The 19,842-nt window shown below is 38.9% G+C and overlaps 1 protein-coding gene across 9 annotated transcripts in view; it reads right to left on the bottom strand.

The window, feature by feature from the left end:
• RARB (retinoic acid receptor beta) overlaps positions 1-19,842 on the bottom strand; it is a 483,315-nt gene that overhangs the window by 370,443 nt on the left and 93,030 nt on the right. For all 9 annotated transcript variants that reach the window (XM_067561902.1, XM_067561899.1, XM_067561898.1 and 6 more), the window contains one exon: positions 5,664-5,789. The gene's annotated coding sequence lies outside the window, so the exon portion shown is untranslated. The remainder of the gene's footprint in view (positions 1-5,663; positions 5,790-19,842) is intronic.

Below are 19,842 nucleotides of genomic sequence, written 5' to 3' on the forward strand. Positions count from 1 at the left end.
CACAGCATGCAAGTCATGAGAGGCGATAGTATCACTCTACTCGGCACTCTTTAGGCCTCAGATGGAGTACTGTGTCCAATTTTGGTCATCAATGTATAGAAAGGATGCAGAAAAACTGGAAAGGATCCAGAAGCAAGCAACAAAGACTACCAAAGGATGGAATACAAGCCATATGAACAAAGACTGAAGGAATTGGGTATGTTTAGTTTCGAAAAGTGGAGGTTACAGAGAATACGATAGCAGTCTTAGGATACTTGAAAGGCTGCCATAAAAAAGACGGAGAAAAATTGTTGTCTTTTATCACAGAGGGCAGGACAAGAGGTATTAGGTTCAAACTACCGCATAGCAGATTTAGATTAAATCTCAGGAACAACTTCCTAACTGTAAGAACAGTAGGACAATGGAACAGACTGCTTGGGAGTTTGTGGAAGCTTCTTCACTGGAGGTTTTTAAAAGGAGGCTGTCTAGCCATCTGTCTTGGATGGTTTAGACACAACAAATCCTGCATCTTGGCAGTGAGTTAGCCTAGATGACCCTCGTGGCCCCTTCTAACCCTATGATTCTATGAAAGTAACCAAGTGAATGGTCCCGCCACTGGAAAAGCATGCAGGAGTAAGCTTCAGTTCCCACAGCCTAACCACTCACTTACCAGTTGAGTGACGGTGTCTGCTGCCCCAGAGGGTCCTTTTTTCAGTGACTATATATTACCGTGGCAAAGAGCATGATTAGAAAACTCAAGAAAAAGGGATCAAAGTATGCTCACAGTTACCTATTTGACCTTTCCGATTCTTCTAACAGATCACAGCAAACTAACCCAAAAGACCATTACACATAAATAAACAAAAAGCAGAGGAGACATATAGATGTGTAGTGATCCTCCCCTTCCTCCTTGATTGAGAGTGAAGAGTGAGTGTCACTGTGGTGCTGCCACTGTCAAAGTACTATTCCAAACAGTACTATGTTAATGTGCATAAGGAAACTCAGTGCATGCCAGCAAGGTCTACACGGTCCAGTTAGTGCACGACATACTAATGTGCACTAGAATTTATACCCCCCTGGTGCAGACTAATGCATTGTGTAGACAAGGCCTCACTAATAACTACACATCAATGAAATATCAGTTAATGAGTGCCATATCAACTTCGGAAGCATGAAATAATGTCTACATTTTCCCTAGAATTATCTACTTATCCAAAAACAAAAAATGCTTTTAGGGTCTTAAAGACCATGCAAGTGTTGAGGTAGTAATTACTTGTTGAACCCAGCTAGATATTTAAACAGCTTCATGCGGCTTCCATCACTGTAGAATCTGAACAACTGGCAATCTTTAATACACATGCTCACAATATTCTTGGGGTGAGATAGAGAATATTACCCCAATTTACAGATGGGGAACGCAAGTAAAGAGAGATTATAGCTGGAGTTTTCAAAAGGTCCCTTTGAAAATTACAACCTGAATGACATGCCTCATGTGACACAGGAAGTCTGTGGCACAATCAGGGACTAAACAAAAATGTCATGAGTCCCAGTCCGGTGCATCAACATTTTTTCCTTTCCCCAACTCCCCAAAGTCTGTCCATAATTAGGATTTTTTAAAATGAGCAGCAGCAGCCATCAAGTTTATCTGATATAATGGAGGTCTGGCCAGATCCTCCACGTTTTAATCCCAATGTCTTACAACCATTCCTATTCAGACATACCTCTGGGGTGAAATTCTGACCCCACTAACTCAGTGGAAGTTTTTCCATTGACTTCAATAGGTCCAGGACTTCACCCTCTGACTTCAATGGGCTTTGCATGGATGACAAGCAACAGCATTTCGTGATACATCTCTAAGTAACATAAAAGATTACTTGTCTCACCACTGTATTTAAAAAGTGCCAGAGTCTTATTCAGAGAAACATTACAGATTTTTAATAACAGAAAAATATATATTAATAGAGGACTTTAATGGCTGTTTGTTGTAAATAGCATTTCTTTCTCTCATCAAAACTTAATCATGTGTACAAAAAAAGCCAAGTCTATCTTTTTGGTTAATGTTTTCCAAGCAGTTATATTTTCCATCTGGAAAGTCGTTATAATAAAAAAGGTATGGTGAAACTTCAGCAAACAAGGGAAAAGTAATTTAAATTTCCCTTTTAAAGATAGCAGAATAGAGTTTTTGAAGTTTAATTACATAGTTGAAACCAATACAATAACATATCTGTAATTTGCTTAAGCAATTATCGATTCAAATCCATGACTGAATAACTATTGCTCCAGTAAGATTCATATCTAACATTTTTTAAGTTTCACAAATAGTTCACATGGTACATTTACAAATAAATCAATTAATGTTGTCTGAAAGACCAATATATGCACAATATGAAAAAGAGGTTTAGCTATTTTATGCTCTCCACAGAACAGCTTTACCTTCTGATGATTAACTTTAATTTACTTTAAAAGATTTCATTGGACTGAAACTTTAATTAAAAAAGAAATGGAAAAGTCTATATAAGGTCTGCATAGCATCAATTACTTTGACTTGATATCTTGCACTTCAACTACCCTTTGTACATATGGTTCCTGTTAAAATAATTGAAAAGTACTTATGAACAATGTCACCCACACATCCACTTTAAAAGCTAGAGGATATATTAACATTAAACTTCACTAATATTAATAAAGAAACAATTAATTCTTCACTACCTGTTTCTAAAATACAACATCAAACTCCTTCAGTTCAAACACAAATAAAACATTACATATGCCTGCCAGTGGAAAGGGTAATCATCATCATTATAATTTATACTGCTTTGTTATAAGTCTAATGTCTCATTTATTTAAAAAACTCCTTGGCTGCCATTTAACTAACCTCTCTGAAATATTAAAATATAATCTGGCTGTTACTAAGCAAACTCCCACATCCTCCCTCAACTATTCCCTTATAAAATGTTGCCTCTAATTTACATTATACTTTCTTTAAGGGAAGAAGGCATCATTTATATTTGCATGTGTTAGTGCATCGGTAAAACATACTAAAAACAGTATTTTCTGTTAATTTATCTATAAAACATACGTGCAGTGGGCCAAATTCAACCCCAATGAATGTGTCCATTTAAAAAAAAAAAATCAATAAAATAAGGAATAACTGTGAGATACTCAAAGAAGTTACTCCAGGAATCAATTATACAGTGTTTTTTTAACTAGGCCCTTAAGTCAGTGAAGAGACTCCCATTCATTCCCAACTGGTTTTGGATCAGGCAAAAAAATACCTCAATATTTTAATTATTAAAATACACAGAATTTTCACAACCTTTGTCAACCATTACCAGTTTACAAGCCCCTGAAGTGTACCTGGCACATTGCCTGGTATGTTTATTGCTATTTATAAATTAGGCACTTGTGTAAGAATGCAAATTTTATGCATCTTTGACTACATAAGCCTGTTAAGAGATGACCAGATATCCTTTTTATGGGACTACTAAATAATTATATTCCACAAAGATAAATTATGAATTTAACATTAAAAATGTTATGAATAATATTAAACAATATCTTGTCAAAACTTTTAAAAAAAAATATAGAAAAATAACATTACGATGCTATGCCTAACAAGAATAATTCCTGAGATCTATGTATAAGAGTAATAAAAAAAAATCTACAGTGCCTCTATTAATCCTGATAATACTGTACTAACAATTATTTTTGTATTTTACATCCATAAGTTAAAATATGATCCCAATGCCTACTGTAGTGGTCATTAAAGTTTCCCCTGCTTCAATCAGCATAACTAATGATGCCATGTAATGACAGAATACAGTCTCTAATGAAAAGCTGAACAAAGTCTCATTGCAGCAATACTGTTCATGATTTAGTATTCTGAACTTGTTCAGTCCAACATTATTTTATTCTGTGGATATTATCACTTCTCAGAAAATTACAATTCAATGAACTTGTCAAGAAAAAAAACAATGAAATAACCAGGCAACATAAATCAATTACTGTAGTTTGTTGTGTGTTATTCTTTTAGGGTCTAACCCTGCAAAAAATACTAGCTGTGGTGCTTACTTCTATGGTAAGTCCCACTGGGTTTAATGAGACTACAGCTGGTAATAAACACTACTACTAGAGGTAGAGGTGAAATTCTGACAATGTTCAAGTGAATGGGAATTTTGCCATTGATTTCAATGGAGGCAGGATTTCACCCTAGGCATTCAGCGGATTAGGCCCTTGGTTTTTCTGTGTTTATTTGCTAGAATGTCATACCATTTAAGATGGAGATGTCCTGTGGCAATCATGTTTTTGTGAGCAAATTCACTGCCCATACCTTCAGGGTCACATCATACCATTGTTCTACTTGTGCAAATACTGTTGACATCAATGAAAATCCAGCATAAATATCAAGGATGGAATATGATCTAAATTAAGCCCCATATTCCAACAGCCTGTTTCCTACGTGACAGCAAAAAGCCAGGAGAACAAGATACAGTTCCCTACCTTGTATCATCAGTAGAGATCACTACATTAATTATTTAAAGAATAGTAGCTAGATTTGCAAAGGTATTTAGGCACCTAAAGACACAGATAGGTGCCTAATGAGATTTTCAAAGGTGCCTAAGCAAGATAGGGAGGTAACTCACACTGATACCAATTCAGTGGGAGTAAAGCATGTACCCTGCTTAGGCATTTTAAAAAATCTTATTAGGTGCCCACTTGTACCTTTAAGATCCTAAATATCATTGAAAAATATGATCCAGACTCCCTTCTTCACCCAAATCCCTCTTTTCCCCCGCACAGACAAAGCAAGAACCTTCAATCCCATTTTCAAAAGCATCTATGTGACTTAGAAGCCTACGTCCCATTGAAAGTTAGTGGGACTTAACTCCTAAGTCATCTAGACATTCATTAAAAATTTCCCACTGTTTCTGCAACATTGCCAGTCTTAGGACCACGATTTTCAGATAAAACTTAGCTTAAAAAGTTTTACTGCTTTTTACGCCTAATAGCACGGCACAGTCAACACATTTCAGATAGAGTGAGCTGCAGACTATATTCTTCTTGTGCTTCAAGAAAATAGATTTACCAAGTTCCAATCAATCACACCTATGTCAGCCAACCAAATACAATAGATTTTTAAAGGTATATCTAGGCCATAATTTGAAGAACACATCTTAAATGTTAGCAGCTGAGACCATTTATTATTCGTGTAATTTCTACTAACATGATCAGCAAATAAATAATTAGCAATATTGTCATATGAATTTTCATCCAAAGACTTTCAGAGCTAAGTCACTGGGATGATCGGGGCAGTACAAGTCTCTCACAGCTATAGTTTCTGACTGTCTGAAGTTTCAGTAATACAACAGTATATTGGTTTACATTGAATTTACAGTTTTATGGTTATCTTAATACATACAGAAACTAGAAAGATTTTTAAAATCTTAGATTCTGAAGCACAATTCTATGGCGAAATGTGGGAGTCCATGGGCAAATGCTACAGCTGCAGAATGAAAAGAAAAGAAAAGAAATACACATGGCCCCAGACAAGGCAGACATCATTGACTAGACACGTAACAGTGGATCAGACAAGATCCAATCTCAAAACAGTATAAGCATTTCCTTATTTAGCTCTTGCACAAAAAATATCTGATTACATGGACATCTGTCAGACTACAGCCTACCTTACGGGAGAGGACTCCTTCGTCTATGCCCTTTTGAGTGAAAATCCAAAGCAGGTTAGGCTCCAGGCATTCTTCTTTCACTACCTCTTCTTAGAGGTTGAAAGTTGTTTCACCGCTCTGAACAGTCTGCATGAAATTCCCAAATAACAGTTTAAGTCTCAAGTAATCTAATCAGAAACAAGATTATTAAACCAGATCAAAACAAGAGAAACTGTTTGTACAACATATGTTGTTTTATATTTGGTATAAAATAAGCCAGATGGGTGCAGTGCATATTAAGGTTATGTCTACATGAGGACACTCAAGAAAGTTAAGACAAATCAACTAAAAGGTGTGAAATTAATGCATATAAATTAAAGTGAATTAAAACCCATGTGGATGCTCTCATTCTGTGTAACTGTACAACAGAACTCTGGATATAGTCTCTGTGGATGGCACTCTGTTGGATCCATGTAGTATGAAATCGTCCAAGCAAGGATATTCTTAGATTTAAAGTCCAAAAAAGGAATGATCTGGTCATCTAGGATCCTTGAAGGAGGATTAAGTTGCAGAGAAGTAAGTCCATTTTACTTCGGAGCATCTACATGAAGGTTTCACAAACTTTAATTTCTGAGCATTGACTTCACACCTTCAGGTGATTCACCTGAACTTTCTTGAGTGTTCCTAGATAGACATGACCTAAGTTATAGTTACAGTGAATTTTTTAAAAACGGAAATAGCTACACAGTGCTTTTACTTGGTCTCCCATCTGATCCAGTATGACAGAGCTACATTCCACCTTGCTTTGCTACTCAGATGCCACTGATGTCCCTGTCATATTCTCAGATTAGGCCCCTCCCACCACAAAAGTGGTGATCCCGCAGAATCTGTCCTTAAATTCATTGAGGATTATATTCAATATGGCTAAACAGTTTCGGTTTCTGTTTTCTTGCTCCTGTCTTTGCATCTTATTACCTTTGAAAGTAGCTCCAAAGAATGGAGTACTTTCAGCTCACATTTACAATCCCCCATCCTCTGCTGTCACTAACCAATGGTTCCAGAGGGGTAGCCGTGTTAGTCTGTATACAGCAAAAACAACAAGAGTTCTGTGGCACTTTAAAGACTAACAATTTTAATATTTGCAGGCATAAGCTTTCGAGAGACTTCAGCTCTCTTCTTCAGATGCAGTAATACAGAAAATAAGATGCCTCTGTGTTACCTATTTTCTGTATTATGTTCTATATTAAACATGACAGAGCAAAAACCAATCTGCCACATTCACTGTGTTAATAGAACACACAAGCAAACATAGGCTGACAGTTTCAATGTGTACATACAACACAGGGAAAAAAATTCCTGTGAATTAAAATTCAATGAGTAGCTAATTTTCCTCAACTGAAGTTTGTATGCTATTTTAGCAATTTTTGGTGATGCAATTTACAGCTCACCAGTGAAAAACATTTTAACAAAATGAGTAAGTTATATTTTTTTAATACATTTTTACAAAAATCGGAAAAGATTTATGAGGTCAACCAGCCTATTTTGCCGCCAGATTTCCCTGACAATCTATTGTATTCTCCAGCATTTAGTTCAGTTTTCAGTGACAAGAGATGAGACTTCTCCCAGTTCTCTTGTGTGACAATGTGCAGTAGATCAAGCCATTAAGAAACGTTCCTTCATATTCAGCTTAAATTTCTTTCGTATAATTTTTTTCATATTATCGTAATTATGTCTCATTGGACCACACTAAACAATTCCTCTCCTTTTTGGGAATTTACAACATTCAAATGTAGGTAAGTGATTAGTCACCATTAGCCAATATTCAGGTTGGGTTTTTTAAATAAATCTTTGCTCACAAGTTAATTCCTCAGCCTGTTAATCAAGGTTTAGTTTACTAATTTTCAGTGAACAGTATCCTGGCGTCAGATGCTTTATCTTACTTTCCAGTGAGAAGAAAATGATCCAATAACACTCACTTCAATGTTTTGCTATTTTGGGGAAAAAAATACACTGACTTTTCCCCCCCATTTGCCCTTAATTTGACTTCACTACACTCCACATTAACAGGAGCAGCAGCTATACCTTCTTTGAAACTTTATTCACCATAGCCAGAAAAAAAGAGCTGGCGAAATTCCTTTAAAACATGCTTTAATCTAGCTGGAATGCTATAAATTGCTTCCAGATGTGCTCCGTGCAAAAGTCAATCATAGCTATTTATACTGACACTCTGCAGTCCAAACAATCTGAATCCGAATGCCATGTCTCCGCTACAATAAAGCTATAAATGTCAGTTTTGTTGAATTTGGAGAGGTGTTGAAGAGTTCATGCTAGTTTGCTTTTGAGCTATTTGTTAGCCAGCAATTATTAAAAAAAAAAGAATTTTTTTTAATAGACCCTGTCCTTGTTGAGCAATTCTTAAAGCACACCTGACACCTTCCAATTATGACCTTGAAAGTGCCACAGGTTACAAGTTGAAATTCATTTCACAAGTTAGAAAAATGTAGCACTTAGGCAGAGGGCCAAGAAAACCCGAAGCACTTGGCAGGACTCCCATGCCCTCTCTTATACCGAACACACACATAGTACACCTGGGACTAAATGAACTACAGTACAATGAAGCGACACAGTTTCACTGTAATAATATCTCTATTCAAGAAACTTCCAGAGTATGGGAAAAAGCATCTTTTCACACTGCAAAAAAAGGCAGTCAGGAAACTATATCCTAACCAATTGTTTTGCATGCAAAACAGTCAAAGTATTCCTCACTTGGGAAAATTATATAACGAACATTCAGATCAAACGATAACCTATGGTATTATTCCACATTATTTCAGAAAAATACATAATGTATGTATATTATGCACAGAATGTTCTGGTTAGTTGGATAGGCTTCATTATGAAACATTTTTTCTAGATATCTGCATCTATAGTTTGATTTATGCAGAATTTTAATTTAATTTTGGTGTTTTGTTTGCATAGGAGGTGGGGAATTTTCTTACCTTTTCCTTGGTTGAAGAGTTTAAAATGTTTAGGAGAGACATGATAAGTAACGACCCTGCAATTACTATGTTATTCTTCAACATCCTTGTCCTTTATTTCTCTTTATGTTTTCCTTTCCTCTGCTTTTTCATCCCCTCCTCCCGTTTCTCTTTCCTTCACCTATTCTTTGCCCTTCCCAAGGGTAGGAGGACTCTCCTTACAAGGTCCTTGCTACCTGCTAAGTGGAGCAATAACACTTAGGCCTTGTCTACACTACAAAATTAAGTTGACCTATGTTAAGTCAACATACAGCCACTGTAGTAATTACTGCAGTTTTTCAAATTGACACTACCCTCCTTCTGCCGGTCGTGTGTGTCCAAATCAGGAATGCTTGCACTGACTTAAGTGGGACAGTTTGGGAGGCAGGGAGCTCTGCATGGTGCCTACAGGAGATATAATGCAGTGTCTGTGTAGATACTGCGTCGCTCTAACTACATCGACCTAAGCGCTATGCCTCTCTCGTGGAGGTGGAGTTAATAAGTCAGTATAGTGGGGGACTTACATCGACGGGAGCAATGCTGTAGTATAGACACTTAGGAGTTAGGTCAACATAAGCTGCCTTATGTCAACCTAACTCTGTAGTGTAGACCTGGCCTGAGAGTCATTTGTTAGTGAATAGACTAGGACATGTTATAACAAATATGCATTTAAGAGCCAAAGTCTGACAATCGTGGCTTAAGCTGTTTTCTGAATTTTCAGAGAAAAATTGTACATTGTACGTTGTACATCCAGAATGTGGAGGTTTAAATGCAAACATGCTTCTTACACTATTTTTCCTAATTTATTATCCAGACAGTGCTTAATCTTTTTTTTTTTTTCTTATAAATAAGCATCTCACACTTACACTCAGTTTACAGCCATTGTGGTTTACATTGTCAATTATACATTTACTAATGATCCCCAATATACAAATTGACATAATCAGCTAGAACATATCTGAATCAGCTATTACCGCCTTTGGTCTCAATGATTCACAGAATAGGAATCTTGGACACTTACATTCAAACTATTTTCCTCTTTTGTCTTATTCTAAAAATCTGCTAAAAAAAAGAAAAATATGCTTGATTAATGTTACGTTTTAGATACAAATCCAGAAGAAGATGGAAACTCATAATTAGACTCAGACTCATAGACTTTAAGGCCAGAAAGGAACATCATGATCACCTAGTCTGAACTCCTTCACAATGCAGGCCACAGAACCTCACCCACACATTCCGATAATAGACCCCATCACCTTTGGCTGAATTACTGAAGTCCTCAAATCATGATTTAAAGACTTCAAGTTACAGAGAATCCACCATTTACACGAGTTTAGGCCTGCAAGTGACTCATGCCCCATACAAAAGAGGAAGGCAAAAAAACCCTGCCAATCTGCCTCGGGGAAAAATTCTTTCCTGACCCCAAATATGGCAATCATTTAGACTCTGAGCACATGGAGAAAGACCCACCAGCCAGATACGTAGGAAAGAATTTTCTGCAGTAACTCAGAGCCCTCTCCAGCTAGTGTACCATCATCAGCCATTGGAGACATTTGCTGCTGGCAGTCGCAGATCAGCTACATGCCATTGTAGGCAGTCTATCATACCATCCCATCCATAAATTTAACCAAGTTTGGATTTGAAGCCAGTTAGGTTTTTTGTCCCCACTGTTCCCCTTAGAAGGCTTTTCCAGAACTTCACTCCTCTGATGGTTAGAAACCTTCATCTAATTTTGAGCCTAAACTAGTTGGTAGCTAGATTACACCCATTCGTTCTTGTATCCACATTAGTGCTTAATTTAAATAACTCTTCTCCCTCCCTGGTATTTATCCCTCTGATGTATGTATAGAGAACAATCCTCTCAGCCTTCTTTTAGCTAAGCTAAACAAGCCAAGCTCTTTGACTCTCGTTTTATAAGGTAGGTTTTCCATTCCTCTGATCATCCTAGTAGCCCTTTCTCAGCACCAGTTAAGGATTATATTCTCACTCTACCTTGCTTTATTAAGGGTTCATATCAGACAATGGGATTTTTCCAGGGTGCATCACACTGAGTCAATACAGTAGTAATTAAATCTTTCAGTGAAAGCTCAAGTAGCTGCCTAAGGCAATGTAGGGAAGCAAGTAGAGTGGGTGAGTGAAGTTCTATGGCCTGCATTGTGCAGGAGGTCAGACTAGATGATGATCATAATGGTCCCTTCTGACCTTAGAGTCTATGAGTCTAAGTGCCATGCTATAGTAGTTCCAATACATATTTCTGACCTGGTCTCCTTTTGCATTTCCCTTGCCTTTTCCATTCCAGTGATGTCAACCTTATTTGCCTGTCTCTCAAACATCTCCAGGTTTTACTCCACAAAAAGCTTTTTATTCTTGGAATGCTAAAATCTATTTGTCAAGCCCTTTCCTCATTCCAATAACTCCTCAAGACCCACTTCTGTAGCATGGTCTACAAAAATAAAAAATGAGTGTATTTCATACACACCACATTTTAACTTCTAAGATGTATGTTTGTGTGAAGTGAGTTGTATCCACAACTCATGTTACTCCTCAATGCTCTCTCTTTTCTCCTGAGTTATAGCCTTACTTGTTTGTCAAGCCTACCACTGAGGCTGTAAACTCTTTGAATTAGGGACCTATCATTGGCACACTTTCTGTGAAGCACCTACTAGCAGCCTTGTGGGCACTACAAAATCTCATAATTTGGACAATGATAATAATCACCACTGCCAGCATTAGATACCAGAGGTCTATTCTGCCTTCACAAGTGTGTTTTGAATCTCCTAAAGCATGAAGGGGGCTGCGAGAATCCTCTAAATCAAACTATTAATCCATCCCATTCGAGCATCCAGCAAAAAAGCATCACATCTCCTGATATGCATAGCTCCTGCATCTGAAGTGGCTAGTCCCCAAAAAGAGGGAAAATGAGAGCAAAAGTGAGTGGATTTAGCAAAACACGTAAGTTCTTCATTGGCTACTGTTTCAAACAGGCAATTCTGCAGCCATTCGTTGACTAGTACAATCAATTTCAATCAGAATCTTGGAATGTTTTTGTTTTGTTTCTTTAGATTTTTTCATTGCCTATTTGAAACTGAGACCTTTACACTTTTTTTTTTTTTTAAAAACCAGCAATATGTCTACAACATTTATACTAATGTTAAAGTAACAAATGAAGATCTTGAGCCTCAGATGTGTAACCAGTAGGCAACTGGCTGAATGAATCATTTTTTGCACCTTTTTCAGTTAAATCACAGATCCAAATGCAAAATCTAGCACTCAGTAGTGACTGTTTAACACTCCCTGGAGGAGCATGTCCATAAACCATTCAATGGATTACACTCAGCCATACAATACGATATATATTTCCACACACAAAAAAAAAACTTCACTAAGGTTAAATTAAGGTTGCAAGACCCATATGTCGTATTTATCGTATTTCTGCATTTTCTTTCATGGACTTTATTAGAACAACATGTCACTGTTGTTCTGTTATCACAAACTGATCCATCTTTCAAATAGCCCCTTGGCCTGACCTGTGCTCCAACCAAGACTCAGTGACATACAACATGGTCGTACGTGATTTACCAGGGCCCTCAGGCCATAGAGGCTGCATTCAACACACCTGATATTCCATTTCAGCAAACACTGGGCTGACCTTTCCTTAAAATGTCCTCAATGATATTCTCTCTAGAATTTCAAGTTACTCTTTATCCGTTCCTGAGCTTGCTAGGAACAAAGTCTCTCTATCTCTAGGTATTCTTACTGGTAAAGTAACACTTCATGCCACCTCTTTAGCTGATATAAATCAGCATAGCTCCAGTGACACCTACAGAGCTATGATGATTTGCAGCAGCTGAGGATCCAGCCTTGTATGGTGCACCTCAGCGTCCATGATCTATAGGATCATGTGCTCAATACTCAAAGTTCAGTATATGCAAAAACAAACTGAGTATTTCTAATGACCAATCCAGTAAAAGAAACAAAAAAAAATAAATAAAACCCAGCAACAAATATCGGGCTCTCTGGATCCACTGAATGTCACACTTGTGTCCTGTTGTAAAAAAACAGTTGCAGTGCTGTTGATGCAAGTCTCCTACTTCTACTTCCACAGTTTATTGCCACAAACTCTAATAGTAGCTGCAAGGCAAACAAGATAATATCCTTTAGCCAAGGTGAGGGCTGTGCAATGCCCTGAATGCAAAGAAATGGCACAATTCCACTCTGCACTGGAGAAACGGGATCTACAGAACTGTACAGGGGATCAACAACCTGCAAGAACCCCACCTGAACTAAATCATTCTAATTGTACAGGAGTTTTGGAGGGATGCTATAGGTGGGCTTGTAGATTAATTTGCCAGAAGTCCCCTCAGCTGCCACAAGGCTGCAATATCAGTCACTGGGCAAAGGGCAGAGTTCAGTTCCCTTTTCCCCTGACTTCTGTGTAAACTTTGCTGCCAAAAGCCCCATTTTCTGATTTTGCACCAGGGAGAGGATTTGGCTGACAAGAGAGGAAAATATTTAATAATTCACAAATGACTGTCACCCATTTGCTGTATATCTTCAACCACACAAGCTCTGTGGCTGTTCCCTCTAACAGTTTTCTGAAGTTATTGCTTTTATGAAATTTTTTTCATAATAATTTTGGACTAATTGGCTATTAAGTCCTTATGGGTGTTTTAACAGAGAGCCTCAGAACTGCAACTTGTTTCAGCCAATCAAATTATTCTTTTTAGAAAATGCCTGTTACTCAAATTTCCATAGCTATTATAATTTCCTGAGTCTGTCTGAATTAAATTATAACTCTCCTGAGAAAAGCTCCACCAATTCTCTAACAGTTTATCTATGATGGTAACATTCAAAAGCCAATGACCTATATATGTGCACTGTGGTCATGGGGTTTGTTTGTTTGTTTTTTGATTGCATCAACTAGTTATCCATTGGCCTCGAAACAAACGTTTCAAATCAGTGACCTAGTGACCTTGAAAAAAATGTCACAGGTCCCCAATATGTTTTAAGTGACTGGTTCCGACAAACTAGAGACAAAAGAGTAAATTTACACTGAAAACCTACTCCACTGTGTGTTCAAGAAATGGGAGCAAATAAAAGCGATAAATTAATTAGTACAGACTACCACATAATACTGCATATACAGTTTACCTTCAACTCTTGCACCAGCAGTCATAATGATACATTCCAGTAATAATAGCGGCTTCACCACAAAAATTTTACACCACAGGAAAGTCCCAGATATAATAAATCAGTTTCTGTTTGCTGAAAAGCCTTGCTTCAGAAGCACTATTTTAAAAGAAACAAGCAGCACTGGCACATCAGCTGCAGTTTCTCCTACTCCTTAAGATAAGCCAAAACCCAAGTGGACTGGGTCAAGTTTAGAGGAAGAGCAATGACATGTTGATCCATTATTCTGGCCCTATACTAAGGAAAAAGATATATAGAGATTATGCTCAAGTGACTATCAACTCAATTAGTCAATTAAAGTAATTATGCCCTCAAGTATTAGTAAAGTGAAAAGTAAGCTTGCAAATAAAGCATACAAGGAATGTTAATATTAAGGTCAGTAAGACAGAAGCACACTTACTCATTTTATATTTTATCTAGTCCTCAAATGTAGCTCTTGGTGCTTCCAATACAAGATTTTCACTAAATGTTATATAGCCAATTGAGAGGACAGAGCCACAACACCAAGAAAAACTCAAGTGCACAGACTAACAGCATTTACAATAAATATAAGACAGTGTGTATGTTACACGAGTTACACAGATAGTCAATTTTTGAGGCATACAAGCCAAATAAAGAAAATCACAAAAAAAATTAAAAGGAGTTTGGTGAGCAATTCTAGATAATAGTTCATGTGTTGATAATCCAAGTCCCATAGACCAGCCTCCACCAATTATATAGCTCTCTCTCTTCATGCCATATTTCATTTACCACATCTCTATGCTAATTTTGTAATATTTTTCTTTCCCCTGACTCTATCTTAAGATAGCTACCCTAATTCTTTTCTTATTATACCTTTCTGTTGAACTTCCATTATCCCGAAAAAATATTAAATTGGATTCAATATTTTCAATGCATTTTCTTCTTTTAAATCAGCTAATAGAAGTCATATCAGACATTACAGTACAGGTAAAGAATCCCTCTTTTCTCTCCTCAGTGAAATCTAAGAAAATACTGCAGCACGATGCTCAAATGAGGTATACTGCAATGTGTACGAGAACTTGGGAAATTGTATTCTTATTTCAACCCCCATGAGACTGTTCTCCATTCAAGTCATTTGACTTTAAAAACTAGTTCATTGTCTGAACAACACACTATTTATTCCCTTTCAATATTTAAACATGGATCACTTTAAAAATCAATCATAAATTCAAACCTCTGTAAATTCTGAAACAGTTTCAGTATTTAAATGGGTTTTTATAACAGCAGCTCTTAGGCTTCAGGAGCAGAACTGTCTAAAGATCTTCAAGAGTGATGTTGTTTTACTGTCAATTCACACAAGAGGCAATTCCAGGAACAAATAAAAGCGAGTTTATATTTTGCCTCTGAGTTCTAAGAATGAAGTGTGGACAAAGGACACACATTATCAAATCCTCTCCCCTGCACTGTGCTTGAACAAACAGGTTTGGTGCAGGCATGCTTTTCAGACAACAAAATCCTAATCCTATGTTATTCCACATTCTCAGAACTGCAATAGCCTCTGAATTCACATCCCTACATGGGGTATCTGAGTGAGGGGAACTGGCCAGTGGGATCCGTGCTGACAGAGCAACCAACTCTACTTGCCAAAAAACCCACTGATTTAATCAGTGAGACTACCACACAGAGCACAGTTTCACAATTCGGAAGAGGACACACATCCCTTTTGTCAGCTACTCATAACCCACTGCCATTACCCATCCAGTGGATTCTCACCCATTCTACTGTGTTTCAGGCCTCATATTTCAGCAGAGGTTGCAGCACTGGATAGGATTTGCCCATGGGCGGAGTTTGGGGGTGACATGGGGGGCACTGCCCCCCCAATTTATGATGGTTGGGTGTGGGGACCGCCTGGGAGGCAGGCGGCTGCAGCTCACCTCCTGGCTGCATGCTGGGACCAGGCGGGAGGGGGCTGCTGTTGCCGGGGTCCTGGCTTTGTGCCAGGACTGGCCAGAAGGCAGGAGGCTGCAGCCCGCCTGCTCACCTCCCAGCTGGGAGAGGGGACCAGTCAGGAGTCAGGTAGCTGGTTGGGGCAGACTGGCCAGGCCAAGGCCAGGGCGGGTCAGCAGGCCAGCTGGCTACAGGCTAGCCCGGGGGTGCTGGAGCAGCACTCAGGTGAGCCGGTGCAACGCAGGCCGATGGCGTTCCGGCAGCTGGGAGTGCTTGGGCTGGTGGCGCCAGCCTGGAGGCAGGGCAGGGTGGGCTGATGTTGTGGCCCGGCATGAGCCAGCAGCATTCCGGGGACTGGGGGCGCCCAAGCCAGCGGCCCTCCAGAGGGCAGCTGGCCATCAGCCAGCCTGGGGTTCGGGTGGGCTGGCGGCACTCCGGGGGCCGGGGGCGGCCGGCCAGCCTGGGGGGGCTAGGGTGGGTTGGGGCAGCACAGCACTGGGGCACGGACTCTGGGGGCACTCGGGCTGCCTGCCACTGGTGCTGGGGCACTCCAGCACTGCACACCCAGCCAGTCTGGCTCGTGCCTGGTGCTCGGGACACTCAGGACAGGCCTGGGGCTATGACGGGAGAGAGGATGGAAGGGGTGGGACTTCAGGCGGAAGGGGCAGGTCAGGGGGCTAGCCTCTCCAAACAGGCTGAGGTGGTCATGAGCTGCCAACAGTGGCTACCCCTCCCCTCCTCCCCCCCAATTAAGCGGTCAAACTCTGTCTATGGATTTGCTCCACTAAAAGCACAAAGCTGATAAATACTTTGCATTTCTATAGCACTTTTCATCCAAAGATCTGAAAAGGCCTTACAAAAAGCAGTTAGGATCATTAAGCCAATTCTACAGATGGAAAACCGATACAAAGAGGCCAAGTAACATGCCCAAGGTCACACAGTGAGTTAATGGCAGAAAGAAAAAGAGAACCTCAGTTTCCTGATTCCCCATCCAGTGCCCTATCTATGGGTCCGTGCTGCTGTAATTTGACCAAGAATTCAAATCTTGATTCGTTACTGAGAATAGGTCATACTCTACTACATACAGATCCTTAGGTAATATTCCCATTGAAAAGGGTAGAATGTTCCAATAGGAATAGCTTCGAGTCCAAAGTGGTGTTACAACATAGTGAGGTCTATGTAAAATAAGAAAAACAAACCACTTCTTATGAGGAAAACAATCCTACTAACCACAGGAATGGACCCTTTCTGGTTTCCAGTCAACTACTGTATTCATATTCAGCCTGTAAGAGCCAGTAAAACACGTTAAGGATCCTTGTTAGCAGGAGGCCAGAGGATAATTGCAGGAATTAAGCTCTCTCTTTGTGATAATGCACTTAACCACCTATAACTTTGCATGAATCCAGAAAATATCATTTGGCTGTAAACGGTATGCTTTTATGCACAACATGACCAGTTTGCAACTCATCTGTGCCTGTAGTAATCATGCTTTTCAGCCACTAATACCACCAAGCACCCAGCATCCTGAGACTGCCACTCTCCACACAGGGAGAAACTGCCATTCATAACTATTTTCTGTATATCAAGCAATGGATGACCCTATTTTCAGAGCTGTAGCCATGTTGGTCCCAGGATATACGAGAGACAAGGACCAATAAAAGATATTACCTTACCTACCTTGTCTCTTTGCTATTTTCAGAAGCAGTAGTCCACTCTGTAGCTTTTTTCTCTATCCTTTTTACATACCTCTAATAAAATATCAGTTGTGGTTGACACAGTATTAACAGGCTGTCTTCCCACATCTCATATATGACGTGTCATAGAATGCTCAGTTTTGAGAAGAAAGGTATTTGATGAATCAAGTAAATGAAGCCAAGATGTAGTTATGAGATGCATTACATCTTTAGCACATCATCTGTAAAAACGTCCTGGGTAAACTAATGCTCCAGGGGAAACCTGACCTTTAAGAGCCTTGCTAATACTATATCTAAATTAATGTCAATGACAAGCCCTTAAATTTAAAATAGCAGTGTTCTTCCATTCCATCTATACTATCTATTTATCCATTTGTCTTTGTGTAAATGTATGTATGTGTAAATAAATTTATGTCACTTTTGGCACTGAAAAAAAATAGAAGTTCCCAGAGTTTGGACTCATTCTCCTTTCTACAAGATGTGGAAATTATTTATTTTGGGGCATATGTATTATAGCTATCATCTCTTGAAGGAAGGACAAATGCAATCAGAATTATTAAAAAAAGCACTTTTACAGTAACTAAATCTATTTCTCCAACGCTTTGATCTTACATAGCAAGATAAATGCGCTTTAATCGGAGAGGCATGGAACTATTGAAGAAATCTATTTAACAAGTAATTATGGATTAGAACTAAAGACTAGGCTGTGCACTGACATGTCTGGTGGCCAAGATCAAAATCCTAAATGTAATCAGTTTTGCAATTTTAGAACAAAACACTGCAAATAAATTCAGGACAACTCACACTCCCTGATTTGAAGAAATCTACTTCAACATGCTGATAATGGAATGACCTCTTATAGGCTTAGATTTGGGCACCAAGCCACCGTTAAGCACTAGGAGTGATGCTGGTTGATGCGTAGGAGGTTAAGCCCCAGCTGCCTGCTCTTTGCCAACCATCTTTTTGATGAGTTTAATTCCATTATCAGCCTCAAGCGCAAAGATTCCATTCTGACTGGCCCATACATGGGCTGCAGAAGAGAGATGCAGACTATCCTTACTCCTGCCATTCACACTACGCAGCTGCTTAGGAGATACTACTACAATATAGCCCATAGTGAAGTAAATCTCCCTCTCAACCCTACAATAAAGAGAAATAAACTTATTTCACCGTTGCCTTTTCACATGATAGAGTAGGTGTAGTCCTCATGCCAAAGTCTGTACTCTGATTAAAAGGATTCCACTCTATCTGAAATAAGGACAGTCACATTACCCAAATCCAAGTGGACTAAAGCTGCAAGGATCTTTCACATTTTTTTGATCAAGAAACTTTTTATCTGAACGTTTTTCATTTCAAATTTCAGGTGCATAATAAGCTGTGCTCTAATTGGTTTCTCTGCAGCAAAGAGCTACTTGGTGTTTTCTGTACAGTTATACTTCCTTGCAGAGAAGAAATTATCTTGATTCCACATAGGGATGCACACACTGTGTGCTGTACCAAATGTTAAAAGCCAGTGAACAGAAACATAGACATGACATGTTTCAACTTTGCTCTGAGCTAAACAATCTGCCTCTTTCTTATTAACATCATCCTTCAGCCCTGGGGCTACATAAACACTGTCAAACCTGGTTTCAGTATGAAGAGAGCACATTAATATTCTCATTAATATACATTTTCCATAGCTTTCCCATTAGATTGCTTATTTAGAACCCTATGGCAAATCCCATCAAATACTTCAGATTCACCAATGCTAAAGCTATGGACAGCCCTGGCTTCATAAAGTAAAAATAGAAAAAAGTTATTTGTTCTACAAGCCATAATCTGCAGACCCCCACTCAGTCAAAACCTCCACTGAATCCACATTTGCACCAAAGTGAGGACTGCAAGATTGCTGGGCCCGTAGTTTAGTCAGTGGGATTCATTCATCTCCTCACAAAGCATAAGTAAATAGGCTTCGTTCAGGAAGCTAAACAGGGGTTGGTCAGCTAGGCTGGTCTTATGCCAGCCTACAGGAATAAAAGCTAATTCCCTTCCATAACTGCAGGAAATGTGATGGGGGATGACTGGATGCAGTGTACCCTTTCTAAGCCTGTCCCAAATGCACCCCAGTGGATGAGCTATTCAGAGCTGCGTGTAGGTAATGTGGAGGCTCTCCTAGGTTCTAACTCAATTTTGCTTTGGGCTTTAAAGTTCATTTTTAAATTCTGCATCCTCTCCCATTGTCAGGCTTCAAGTATAAAGCTTAACCACCATTCTTAAGAGTTAAAAACTCACTGATGAACTCTTGATATTTTCTTCTTAAATGTACGGTATGCTTATGAGAACTCAAGTCTCCAAAACCCAATGATTTGAATATAGTATTATTATTTCAATAGCTTAGAAAACATAACC

Source organism: Emydura macquarii, unplaced genomic scaffold (assembly GCF_026122565.2).
Source record: "Emydura macquarii macquarii isolate MOO-44397 ecotype Brisbane River unplaced genomic scaffold, CSIRO-AGI_Emac_v2 contig_2422, whole genome shotgun sequence".
Lineage (NCBI taxonomy): Eukaryota > Metazoa > Chordata > Testudines > Chelidae > Emydura > Emydura macquarii.